We start from the raw sequence: 14,120 nt of genomic DNA, 5'->3' as shown, positions 1-14,120 counted from the left end.
AATAATAGGATAACCTTCAAGGTCAGTTCTCTTATTGCAAATTAATGATATACGTGGATATTACGGTGATAACCTGTATTTTCGTAGAGATTCTGTACACCCTTCGCAAATGATAGGTTAGAGATCCCACATGGTGCAGCTCGGACGATGTCACAGAGGTTAGAAATTCAACATGGCGCACCTCAGACAATGTCACAGCGGGCTAAGCGATGCTGCCAACTTAGGAATTAGCTTCAAGACCAGGCTAGTGAAAAGATTATTGGTCTGGCTTGGTTAAGTCCAGCTTGTAACAAGACAGCTGGGCAGGGGGCAACAAAGTGGTCAACAGGCCTCTAGCATCACACACACATCACAAGGTACGACACGATTAATAACCCTGTGACTAATAAAAACTTACCCAGCGCAGGCCATGTTTATTTTAAACTGCGAGATTTTCTCATTTTCAAGGAAGCTGGCAGCCCTATACAGCCAATAGCAACACAGAAAATGGTGACAGATGTGATTTTTACAGTGCCTCCGTTTTAATTCTTGTAAATAAGAATATTTCTAGGGGCCGGTTAGTGGGTCAAGGAGAAGCGCTGGCGCCAGGAGGCTCGTAGTGAGGTTGCGCGTGAATAACCTGCGCACAGCACTCCAGCCTACGAGGTCCTTGCTCAAGACTAGCAACTCGTAATCGCTCGTACATTCTCGCGTAACAGGTTGCCGCTATTATATACTAGAGTATTCAGCTATCTCTTTGAATTAAAAAAACTTTTGCATATATTTTTCTTACGTACGTTCGAACCATGCGGGATAATTGTAGCCAAGGACAAATATTTCTTTGACGATCTATGCGATAAAACGATAGTTCGAGGAACGATAGATGCGGGGTAATTTAACATTGGTTTGTCTGGAATTTCTTTGGGACCGAATAAATTGAAAGATGGATACGGGAAAAACGATAGTTCCGGGAACGATGCATCGAGGTTCTACTTTGGTACAAATCTTACGTGGAATACCTTGTTGAGGAGAGATGTGTTCACTGCGACAGCCAGGGACCCACCTGCCAGCCCTCAGGATGTACATTTATGGCCAAGTGCACCAACTTTGTTTAAGATTCAGCTAACCAATGTGTACGTAAACATGGTTTATATTTAAAGACTGGTTAGAAGGAAACGTGGAACACCATTCTTAATCAATGTTTAGTTAAGCATGTTTAGCTGGCAGTGGAATTAAATACTGGTGTAACGTTTAACTTGCTGGTGAAGAACAGTGAATGCATTTCGGTGATTTTGTGTTGCTTTTGTTAAGAGGAGAAATGTTCATCTCTCTTTCTGACAGTACTTATTAGAAACATGGAAGAATAAAAGAGAAAAAGTTTGTCCAATATTTTTGGATTTTGAAACCGATATTGTGGCATAATTGCAGAAGCTATAATATTAGTCACGTTGTGTATAATCCGAGCTGCTGTTCTGTGCATATTAATAATATCACCTACAATTGTTAAACAAACGAGTGGTGTAATACCTCAATGTAGTGAGTAGTCTGTTGATAGCAGAAACAGGATGATTTCTGTGCGTTTGAAATTGTAGGGTATTTTACATTGTTTTGAGGAAGGAATGAAACTTTTTTTGGTAAGCAAAACCTTTCCACACATTTCCTATCACTAAATTCTTCAAAAGGATCACCTCTCTTCACTATTATACATTCGTGCCCATTTCCATTCTGTTCCATTTTACCTTCACTGCTAATCACTGTTTATGTTTGGTAACTGCTTGAACTTGACTGTTTAACTTTAACCGACAATAATCAGGGACTTAAATAATAATCAGGAATGATGCTCCGCAGTTTCATTTTAAAAAGGTTTAGGGAGAATCGTAAACGCTGATTAAGGTAAACAAGGTTCGTGCACTTGGCCATTACTTTTATAACCTACTGTAATTTAGCATTCGCCATTCTTCATTGCTGAAGCACACAGTAGCATTTCCATTGGCTGAGACGCAATCGGATATGACATTTCTAGCAATCAAGTCAAATATATTCCATTACCAACCCGCGCACCATAAAAACACAACTAATGATTTTGTAACTATCCGGACCTAACCAATCCAGACCAATGGCTTTGTCACTAGCCCTAATGATAATTGAATTCAGATTTTCGTCACTGTCCAACATAGAATACGCTACTATCACCCTACAGAATGGTAGAGGCATAACAGTCGCTTTGCAGCCCTAACCTGAGGGCCCTTTGCTTGATCACAGTCCAACGGTTTTGTCACTAACCAGATCTAACCAATCCAGACCAATGGTTTTGTCATTAGCCAGACCTAACCAATCCAGGCCAATAGTTTTGTCACTAGCCCAAATGATAAATTAAAATTCAAGAGTTGGCAACCTCGTGCACCAAACAATTACTTTGTCCACGAGAAAGAAACAAAGGATAGTGCAATCGCACCTAGATGTCCCCGCTGAAAAAGTGGCATGGTAACTGAACTTATGCCCATTTATTTTCCAATCTTTGCACGTATACACCCCAAATATTTGAAGCTTTTCACAACTTCTAATGGTCTTTCATTTACTTCAATATTCCCTCTTCCTTCTCTGTTACCTCTTGTCAATACTACTGTGTTAGTCTTCTCCACTTATTTTCAGTCCATATTCCTCTATCTCCTGATTCCATACAGTAACTTGTCCTTGTACTTCCATTTCATCTTCTCCCCATATTACTATGTCATCAGCAAAGTAATATTTGCTCTTGCTTGTCCTTTTGCTTCCATTTTTTGTTGTACATTCTTGTGGATTTCATCCATGACTGTGCTGAAAAGTCATGATCATCATCATCAACTTTGTCCCACTACAGACGCCCAGTTGTGGTTAACAAGCCTCCTGCGCTCCTTTCTGTCCTTCCACTTTTCCTGCTCCATTACTTTCGATACATCCAATCCAGCTTCTCTAATGTCCTTCCAAATCTGATCCATCCACTTTCTTCTCGGTCTTCCAACTGGTCTCTTTCCCTTAACTTCTCTTTCCAATTCCCTTCTTGCTACCCGTTCCTTTCCCATTCTTTTTACATGTCCGAACCATCTCACTCTTGCTTTCTGTATGTTCTGTACTAATGGTTCTATATTTAGCTCTTCTCTGATTGTAATATTTTAAATTCTAACTCTTCTTGTCTTTTTAACCGATGTTCTTAAAAATTTCATTTCTACTGCTTGGATCTTTCTATCTTGTCTCTTATTAGTTACCAGCGGCGGTTAGGAGCGCGCAGCTGTGAGCTCGCATCCGGGAGATAGTGGGTTCGAACCCCACTGTTGGCAGCCCTGAAGATGGTTTTCCGTGGTTTCCCATTTTTACACCAGGCAAATGCTGAGGCTGTACTTTAAATAAGGCCACGGCCGCTTCCTTCCATTCCTAGGCCTTTCCTGTCCTATCGTCGCCATAAGACCTACCTGTGTCGGTGCGACGTTAAGCAACTAGCAAAAAATGTTACCAGCGTTTCTAATCCTATGTTACAATTGGTATGAAATACTGTTTATATAACATTAATTTCGTTCTCTTGGGTACTTCGTCATCCCATAAAAGAAAGCTCTCTGACTTCATAAAATGTTGTACTTTTACTTAGTCTGTTATTAATTTCAGGGTTGATGTCATTACTTCCATTAATATTGCTACGTAGATATGTAAACTGTTCTACATTCTCTAACCGTTCTCTGTCTATGTTCATTGGCTTCTTTTTTTTCTCTTTTCCACAGTGCATGGCTACAGTTTTCTTTTTACTAATTACCATTCCAAACTCCAGATTTTCATTCCAAATGTCCAGTCTCCTTTGTACATCATTTTCTCCTTTTCCCCAAATCACCACATCATCTGCAAATACCAAAGCATTCACTTCTTCACTACTGATGCTCTGTTTTGCACGTTGTATGATTTCATCCATCAATATAATAAACAATAATGGCGACAGTGCACTTCCTTGCTTGAGACCTGTTTTTGTATAAAATGTTTCAGTCACCACTCCCCACTTTTACACTGCTTTCACTCTCATGATACAACATTTTTATCTTGTTAATTAATGATTTTGGTACATTCCTTTTCCGTAGACATTCCCATACATGTTTTCTCTTAACTGTACCATAAGCTTTTTCCAAATCGAAAAATACGAAGATGATTTCCTTGTTCCTTTCCAGATGTTTTTCCATTATCGTTCGCATTGTAAATATCTATTGTTGATCTATTTTGTCTAAAACCATATTCTTCTTCCTCTAACTGTGTTTCTATTATATCCCTCAGTCTTTTGTCTATGACTTTCTCCATTTAGCCCATGTGATAACAGGGTTATACCTCTATAATGTTCACATTTCTTCCTATTTCCTTTTTTGAACAATGGAACAATGCTTCCTTGTTGCCAGTGAGAAGTAGAGGGGATAATACACTTCCTTGTTAAAGTTCTGTTTTTACAATTAACCAATTTGGTCTTATCTTAGTCTTCGCATTTCTCCTACACACTTTCCATACATGGCTTTGATCATTTGTACTTCTGCTCTGCCTTCCTTCTTTTTTATCAATGCATCCCAGACCAGCTACCGTGGTACACTGCCATATGCCTTTTCAGTATCCATAAATGTCATCACTAAATCCTTCCTCAACACCCATCTTTTCTGCATCATGTTCCCTAAATCAAAAATTAGATCAAAAGTTGATCTATCCATTCTAAATCCATATTGCTCTTCCTCCATTTCCTTTTGTATTTACATCCTTAGTCTTTCCTCTAATATCCTCTCAAAGATCTTTGCTGCATGTGAATTTAGGGTGATTCCCATATAATTGTTACATTCTTTATCACCCTTTTTAACACTAGAACCGCCGGAGCGGTCAAAATGACCGCTACACTTTTTCCAAGCCTTATTTTGACCACATTTTCTGTCGTATTGCAAAGAGCTTCAGTGAGTTTTCCTGATTACCGGTCAGAATTATCCGTATTAAATGTAATTAATTTTGCGTGATTGGTTAGGACGTAGGTAACGAGTATACCTAGAATCGCCGGAGCGGTCATTTTGACCGCTGTATTGATTATCATAATAAAATGTATTAGAACATGTGCTTATTCCTCTGTTTGAGATAACATTTCTTTATAATTATTCTCCCTGCAATAATGTAAGCACAACTATGAAACTCTGATAGTATATCTACGGCCATTGTTCATTCTCCTCTTTCTTCATTTTTCTAAAGGCGGCTAATGGGTCACTCTCCTCTGAGAGTAGCGAACATTCTTCCGCTGTCACAATTCCCTAATGATATACGTTATTTTGATGTCAACATTACAGCCTTGGTACTGAAATTTAGCAATTAGACTGCAATTATGCTTGGTGTAGGCCGAGAACTGAAAGTTTTCGATTGTTCTATTACAGCAGTAGAAAATGCGATAGGAAAAGCTGGAAGAAAGAAGGGACGCATCTACACAAGCCTCCCAGGACCAAGTAATTTGTTACTAGGTACAGATGGCATCACGGAGTGGACTGTAGGAGAGTATGTGAAGACTACACCTGGCAGGATGGCTTGTCACAACATCTTGAAAGAAAAGCCAGGACCTACTCCACACTCAAAGCGGTATGTTTCTGACGACAGTGTAGCGTGTGCATGGCGTCTTTTTATTGATGAATCTATATTGAGACACATCAAATACTCTACGGAAACTGTATGCTCGTGGTGTACTTGGAGCCAGTAGCACTATACCTAATGAACTCTGGTCTAAAAAGTGGGGGCCACCATTCTTCAGTGAGACAATGGGGAGGAATTTTTGTCGAGAAATCCAAACATTTTTGCGTTTCGACGTCAGAATTACAAGATTAGAACCTTTGAAAACTGATAAATTTGCGTTAGTATCAAAAAGTATGGAACAAATTCATTGAAAATTGTCAATGTCTTATATTCCAGGTGAAAATCTGCCTGCTGATGAGCAGCTTTTTCCAAGCAAAAGCAGGTGTCCATTCTTACAGTACATGCCCAACAAACCAGATAAACTTGGAATTAAATTTTGGCTTCTTGTGGACGTTGACTCAAAGTTTCCGTGCAATGAGTTTCCTTACCTAGGAAAAGACGATCTCAGACCACATGACGAGGCTCTACCCGAAAGTGTAGTAATGAAGTTGGTGGCGCCGTTTCAAAAGAAGGGGCGAAAAGTGACTACTGATAACTTTCTTTGCAACAGTGAAACTTGGTAAGAAGTTGAAGAGTAATGGTTCGAATATTGTTGGAACCATTAGACGATCAAGGAGAGAAATTCCTAAAGCTGTGAAGGTTATGAAAGCTAGTCGTTACGACTAAACTCTCCTGAAACATTCCAATGACACACTTACTGTTTATCAAGGAAAACGAAACAAGAACGTCCTATACGGTACTTAGCACTCAGAAGTTGAACTCAAGCTAATCCCAAAAGGATTTCCGAAACAGAAGACTTCTACTATAATACAAAATATGGCGTGGACATGGTAGATCAAATAGGAAGAAAATATAATGTTCGATCCGTTACACGAAGATGGCCTGTTCATGTATTTCATAATATTCTTGACTTGGCAGCTATCAACTCCTGGATGTCTGGCTCCATTGCTAAAAGGTAAGCATGTTGGCCTTTGGTCACAGGGGTCCCGGGTTCGATTCCCGGCTGGATCGGGAATTTTAACCGAAATTGGTTAATTCCCGTGGCACGGGGACTGGGTATATGTGTCATCTTCATCATGTGTCCTCGGACACATCCCGGCACTAAAAGCCATACGCCATTTCATTTCAACTCCTAGATCATTTTCAAACACCGACGGGGAAGAAGATCAGTCGCCGAAATGACATCCTGAAACTAGCAGTGGAGCTTCGTGTGGGGTACATGGGATCGAAACCTAAGTCTGTGGATACAGAACCCGAATTTAGGAAGCCTGTGGAAGGAAGTTTACAGAATAGGCAATGCCAAATGAGGAAATGCAAGAATAAGACAAGTTTTACCTGCAGAAAGTGCAAACAGCGAGTGTGTGGTTCTTGCTCAAAGGACATAACTAAGATCGTGGTATGTAGTTCCTGTTTCTATAGACGCAGGATTGCATCAGCGTGTGCAAATACACTGAAGGAAAAGGAGACAAATATGTTGTAGTACGTGGATTTGGCAAACAAGTTTTAGGTCATAAATTGCACTATATGGAATATTACAGTAATTCTGTTTTCTGATAATGAGTAATAACTATTTTTACCGTTTATACTAAAGGAATTTGAAGTAAAAACAATGTTTGTTTTTAGATAAGTGTGTTTTATAGAAACGTTTTTGTGTTTGTAATGTTTGTTTGTTTGTCCAACCCTTGTCCCGTTTCCCTACGGGGTCGGGTATGAGGTGAGATGAATTTGTCGTGGCGGTTTTTTATGACCGGATGCCCTTCCTGACGTCAACCTCATCAGAGGAGTTAATGAGAGATGAAATGAATGACGTGATATATGATAGTAGGGAGAGGGTGAAACCCGGTGCCGGCACATAGCCTACTCCTGTCGAATAGCACCAAGGGGTCTGCTCAAGGCTTAACGTCCCCATCCGACGGACGAATCACCATCAACAGCGTCATATGCCCTCACTCCATATGAGCACTGCGGAGAGGTTTGGAATTTAATCCAGGCTTTTGGCACGCAATCTAGTGATTAGAAATTGTATACCACCACCTCCCCTACCCTGCCGGCCAACATTCTGATGGTGAAAATTTTTTTCGACCAACGGGACTCGAACCGGCTAACCTCGGTGTTAGACCGTTTTTAGACTTCAGCGCCTTAACGATCATTTGCAAAACTATTAAATATTTTGAATCTTTTCCGCGTTAGATCCCATAATTAATGTTTTATAAATTTAGTAATACATATTTTAAACGATGATAATGAGTTACTATACGCATTGAGCATAAAAATAATAATTAGAATACAGCGGTCAAAATGACCGCATCGGCGGTTGTAGGTATACTGTATGTTCCGGCGGTCCTAGTGTTAATACTGGTATGATAACATACCATAGACCCTTATTCCGTAAAAGTGATACTGTCATTTTCTCAAAACAACAATAAAAACTAATTCAGTGAGATAACTATTGCACATAGAAATACAATACTCATTATTAATTTATCATGTTTATTACTCAAAGAAATGCAAGAATGACTGAGAATTGCTTGGGTCAGAAAATATGTTGAAAACCAAACATTTGAAGCAAATACCTCAATTCCTGATGTAAGCCTGTAGCCATTTTCGCAAGACATCTTTCCATTTGCTTGGATTACGTTCCCTATTTCTTCTGTCCTTGGTCATCTTCTTCATGGCACTTGGTGACATTCATTTTGGTAGTAAAAAAAAAAATCACTTTCTAAAGTTAGAATAACACTGGCTGCATATTGCAGAATGGATGCTCGCTGTGACTGTTTAACTTGGCGCAAGGGAAGCAGGCCCATTAATTTCATGTTCAACATAGACCCTTGTCTGCAATTGTTGAAGCATATTTCATTTCAGAATTTTCTGCTTAGTGGTGCCATCTATTATCGTAAGCTAAAACTAAGTGTACAGATAGATGAAAGAGGCATCATAGACCTTTGTTCAGCAAATAACTCGGTTTTTATAAAAATGTAACATAGACACTCATTGCAAAATATCAACCTCGTCGTCTGTACCGATCCGATGTATTATACAACTAAGTGAAGTGAACTAATAATTCCACCTAATCAATACAATAGCCTATATATTTTCCTTAGGAGAATTTACATTTCAGTAGTACATGTTTCTTGTAGTATCTAAACATCATCAGCTACAGCATGTTTTAGGTAAAATAATTAAAGGGCATGTAAACATATTCTTCTCATATTAGTCATAACACTTATTTTAATGTGGACCCTGGCAGTGACCTGGATCTTTTTCCTGAATTTCAATACATTATTACACAACAGCAAAACAAAGTACATACCTGATTTTTGTATCATATGAAGGTTATTAAATGTTAAACAATTAATTTATTGAAACCACCTATTCAATACTAGTTAAGTCTTTAAGACTATAACACTGTCATTATATTAAGTTTGAGTATGGTACATGTTTCGCCTGTCATTGCAGGCATCATCAGCCATGAAATCTATCTCCAAGTCAGAGCTCTGAGTGGATGCTATACTAGGATTATTCATAAATCAATATTTTTTATATAACAATTTGCACGGGTCTCTTGTAATCATGTGAAGATGGCACTTTACAAAAGAAAATATTTATAAAATCCTCCTATCAATACAAGTCAAGTCATCTGTTAGATGAAGCAAAGTCTATACATGTTTCAGCCTAATCTCAAGGCCATCTTCAGTAGTAAAACAATGATTACATAATATACAAACAAATTAAAAATCGTAATGATGTGAAGTGACAGTGATCATGATTAGTGAGTTAAAAACACATTGGGGTACAAAGTCCTCTCGTCTAATAGATCTTGCTGACTGTTAAATAAAAACTAGTACCGTATAATTTTGTAATCTTGTGAATATATTGTATTGAAAAGGTGGAAACATTTAAGTTATTATTATTATTACTTATATATTGTTCAATACGGACCAAAAACATGAAATTCATAACCATCAAATAAAAACACTATGCTGAGGAGTGTAGTGAGACCGTCAATACTATGAATAAAACATGTATAACATCTGTAATGAGAAAAAAGAAATATATGAGTGGATGAAGAACAAGTTAAAAATGATGTACGAAAAGAAAACTCATATGACTTACTTGTAACTAAAAGTTGGTCGTCTCGAATGGAGATGACCTTGTCGGTCTCAAGTCACATTGACAACTAAGCCTGTGTGTGGCTTACTGTGTATCTGTGTCGATGTGGTTGGGAGGGGTAATGGAGGAGGAGGGGGAGGGAGGGTGTTGATGGAAGGGAGGGTCTTGTTCTAGAATGTCGGTAGTGAAACTCTTTTTTATTAATGAACTGTTCGCAGATGAGCGGGACAAAGGTTTCCAATAAAATATTTTTCTTTTCGTCGATTTCATTTAAGTTATAGACGGGATTGTTATATTGGTCGATATCTATATATATATATTCTCTAGTATATTAAGTAAGGGACCTTTCTGTTCGTAATGCAGGATCTTTAATACTTGATCAATTGTTGTGTATTTATGATTTTTCTCTCTACAATGTTCGCTCATCGACACAGATACACAGTAAGCCACACACAGGCTTAGTTGTCAATGTGACTTGAGACCGACAAGGTCATCTCCATTCGAGACGACCAACTTTTAGTTACAAGTAAGTCATATGAGTTTTCTTTTCGTACATCATTTTTAACTTGTTCTTCATCCACTCATATATTCCTTTTTTCTCATTACAGATGTTATACACGTTTTATTCATAGTATTGACGGTCTCACTACACACCTCAGCATAGTGTTTTTATTTAACAGTCAGCAAGATCTATTAGACGAGAGTACTTTGTACCTCAATGTGGTGTTTTTTTTTTGTTTTTTTTTGCTATGTGCTTTACGTCGCACCGACACAGATAGGTCTTATGGCGACGATGGGATAGGAAAGACCTAGGAGTTGGAAGGAAGCGGCCGTGGCCTTAATTAAGGTACAGCCCCAGCATTTGCCTGGTGTGAAAATGGGAAACCACGGAAAACCATCTTCAGGGCTGCCGATAGTGGGATTCGAACCTACTATCTCCCGGATGCAAGCTCACAGCCGCGCGCCTCTACGCGCACGGCCAACTCGCCCGGTCAATGTGTTTTTAACTCGCTAATCGTGATCACTGTCACTTCACATCATTACGATTTTTAATTTGTTTGTATATTATGTAATCATTGTTTTACTACTGAAGATGGCCTTGAGATTAGGCTGAACATGTATAGACTTTGCTTCATCTAACAGATGACTTGACTTGTATTGATAGGAGGATTTTATAAATATTTTCTTTTGTAAAGTGATAACCGTCAATACGGAATGAGATTCATAACTTGCAATGTGAAGATGTCGGTCATCTGGTCATCTGAAACAAAGATGTTAATCAGGAAGTAAATATCTAATGTATTTTAATTATACACTACTTGTCCTATGAAAAACACTAAAAAAGAAAAAAAAATACACGCGAAAAACTTTTACATTCAAGTTTTACCAATAAGCCTGCTCAAACAATAAAAATGAATCATTTAATGTGGCTACTTAAGCCGTAAATAAACACAAGTACATTTGAAATACAAACGTTACCTATTTAGGAATAGTTTGTTTTGGTATAGTAGCCCTGAAAACATTGGGCCATGCACAGTCCAACCTTGCATTCCTTGCGCCAGCATCTACAGTACTTCCTTTTCGTGGTACAGGCGAATTGTCAGCCTGCATCTCTTCGCATAAAGAAAAAATAAGCCCAGATTTCGGGAGAGGTGAAGTATTTCTATCGTTTGTATTCGGAGTATAATAACGCATTTAAAAAATCTTGCCCGAACTATCACTTTATATGTTATTTGGTTCCTAAGCAGAGTATTCATCACTGTCATCTATTTCTGAACCTGCTTCTCTCGATGAAGTATCCAAGATACCATTATCATTGAGCCGGTGTGAGGACGTGTTTGTACAGTAACACAGCTGAGAGCGCGACAGATTTGGCACGCTCAGCACCCGGTACATCGAGTGCTTCGGTAGAGGTCACAGCAAGGAGAAACTACCCTTTTCATCGTTTAGATTTCAACTTCCTTATAACTGCCGCATTCTAGTTGACACCAGATAAATCCAAGCAAGGGACGAGAACCCTGTGGGATACGTACTGCTGCTTATAAACACGCCGCCATACGGTCACCATCCACAACCGGGGAAGCAGTGCGCCCGTATCCCATTTGGGCATAGTGTTGAAAGTGTTAAAACATTTGCAACACCATAAAAACTTTGAGTTTGTTAAGCCTTGAAGGGGATGATGGGGAGGTAAACTAAGTACCTATAACTAGTCTTAGATTAAAAACTTATTGCCATAAACACTTGTGATAACATATCTATTTTTAAAAATATAGTTCTTGTGTTAACATGCGATCTCAGATCTACTGAGAAATAAAAGTGTAAATTATTCCTGTTGGCTTGTAGCATCATGTCTTGTTGAATAGATTCTGAGTAATGGGCATATGAAGAAAACTGGTGATGTTTGCAGTGAAATTTGACACTTGTTAGAGAAAAGAGTATGGGATGTCCTGCATTTGACTATGCTTTTTAGACGGTAGGTGGTTTACAATTCGATCCTTATATTGGAAGACTCAATCTTAGGTTGATAGCGGAGATCACAAACATTCTTTTTAAATTAAGCATGGACATACAAAGATCTCTGCCAGTTCCATAACAAAAATATGGAATAATTTACAACATTTTCTGGTACAGATATACAAGTATAGCTCTTACAAATGAGGAAAAGATGAAAAAAAAAATTATGCTATGTAGGTGACCACGATTTTCAGTGATGTAGCCAAAGATGTCAACCACAGTAAAGTTTCTTTGATGTTCTAGCAGATTGTTATTTATCATATCACAATATATATAGCAACGCAGTTATTTTTTTCCTTTGGATTAAGGTATGTTGTTTTAATGTGAAGGGTGTTTAGGAAGTAATACAATCTATATATTTTCTGAAAGCATGTTTTATTTCCTTTCTAATGTATGTAGCCATTTAATTTATGGCTTTTTTATATGACCATTTATGTAGGTTTTCTTAATAGAGAGCACAACAGCAATATTTTACACTTTTCATATTAGTTTTTATTTTGCCACTAGTACTTAGTGGGATAGCCTTTTGACTTCACAACTTCTATTCACTTTGTTGGTATGAAGTCTGCTACATGTTGGAGGATTTCATTGGGCATTATATGATATCAGATGTTCACAATTGCTTCAATAAATTGCAGGTTTGTTCGAGGTTTCCTTCCCCTTATTTTCTTCTTCAAAATCATCCACAAATTTTCAGTTGGATTTAGATCTGGTGTATTGCCAGGTCAGGTCAGTGCAGGGACATTTTCTAGCTCACTTAGGAATTCTTTGACCACTTTTGCATGATGGCAGGGTGCTGAATAATCCTACCCCATGTAGGTGGGGGAAACAGACAAAGAATACATCCATGGTATCCCCTGTGTGCGTAAGAGGCGACCAAGGGATGATGGTTTTGGAACCATGAGATCACCTGTGGTGAGTACAATTACATGGGGAAAACCATGGGTCTGCATTACCTGTGAGGAGCACCACAGGTCTGGGCATTGCTTGTGATTAATACCACTGTGAGGAACACTATGGGTTTGCATTATCTACGAGTAGTACCACTATTTGAGGAACACCATGAGTCTACGTTACCTGTGATTAATACCGCTATATGAAGAACACCATGGGTCTACTTTATCAGTGATTAGTACCATTATGAGGAGTTGATGACCGTGATTTAGGACAACAAATATCATCGATTTATGATTCTGCTTTGGAAGCAGTCCCTTGTTCCGTTTATACCATTGTTTTAAGTTATTTTGTGGGAAGGTGGGGTAATGCGTGTCAGATCCACTGATTGTTTTAAATTCATAATCATTTTTCATATCTGTCTTTTTGAATTCTAAGCATTGGGTGGATTTTGGAATTTTAATATAATCATATCATTGCGCTTCATCGACGAACCATTAGATGAGATTTATAACTTGTAAAAAGTGCCATTAGGGGCCGATGACCTACATGTTAGGCCCCTTTAAACAATCATCATCATCTGAATCATCCTGAAAAATGAATAGTTGTCCTGCAAACCCCTTCCTGATGGTAACATAATCATCTCCAAAATTTTCTTGTAGCCTACTTCTCTACATGGATGGTGGATTCTAAGACATCAATATGCCCAACTCCATTGTATGAGAAACACTTCCAAAGCATAACACTTGTCGAAAACTTCAGTCTTTAGAGTACAGGCTGAATTCAGAGCTTCACTTGCCTTCCAAAACACTCTTTAACCCCCATCACTTCCATCAGTGTTGATTTTAGATTCATCACTGAACAGAACATTGCGCCACTGCTCAGCTGGCCAGTTCTGATGTTCTTTAGCCCACTGTACATGCATCATACATTGTTGTTTAGTGAGCATTGGTGTCCTTACTGCC

This window comes from Anabrus simplex, chromosome 7 (genome assembly GCF_040414725.1).
Source record: "Anabrus simplex isolate iqAnaSimp1 chromosome 7, ASM4041472v1, whole genome shotgun sequence".
NCBI classification, from domain to species: Eukaryota; Metazoa; Arthropoda; class Insecta; order Orthoptera; family Tettigoniidae; genus Anabrus; species Anabrus simplex.
The sequence above is the reverse complement of the archived record's forward strand: the minus strand, read 5'-3'. Positions refer to the sequence as shown.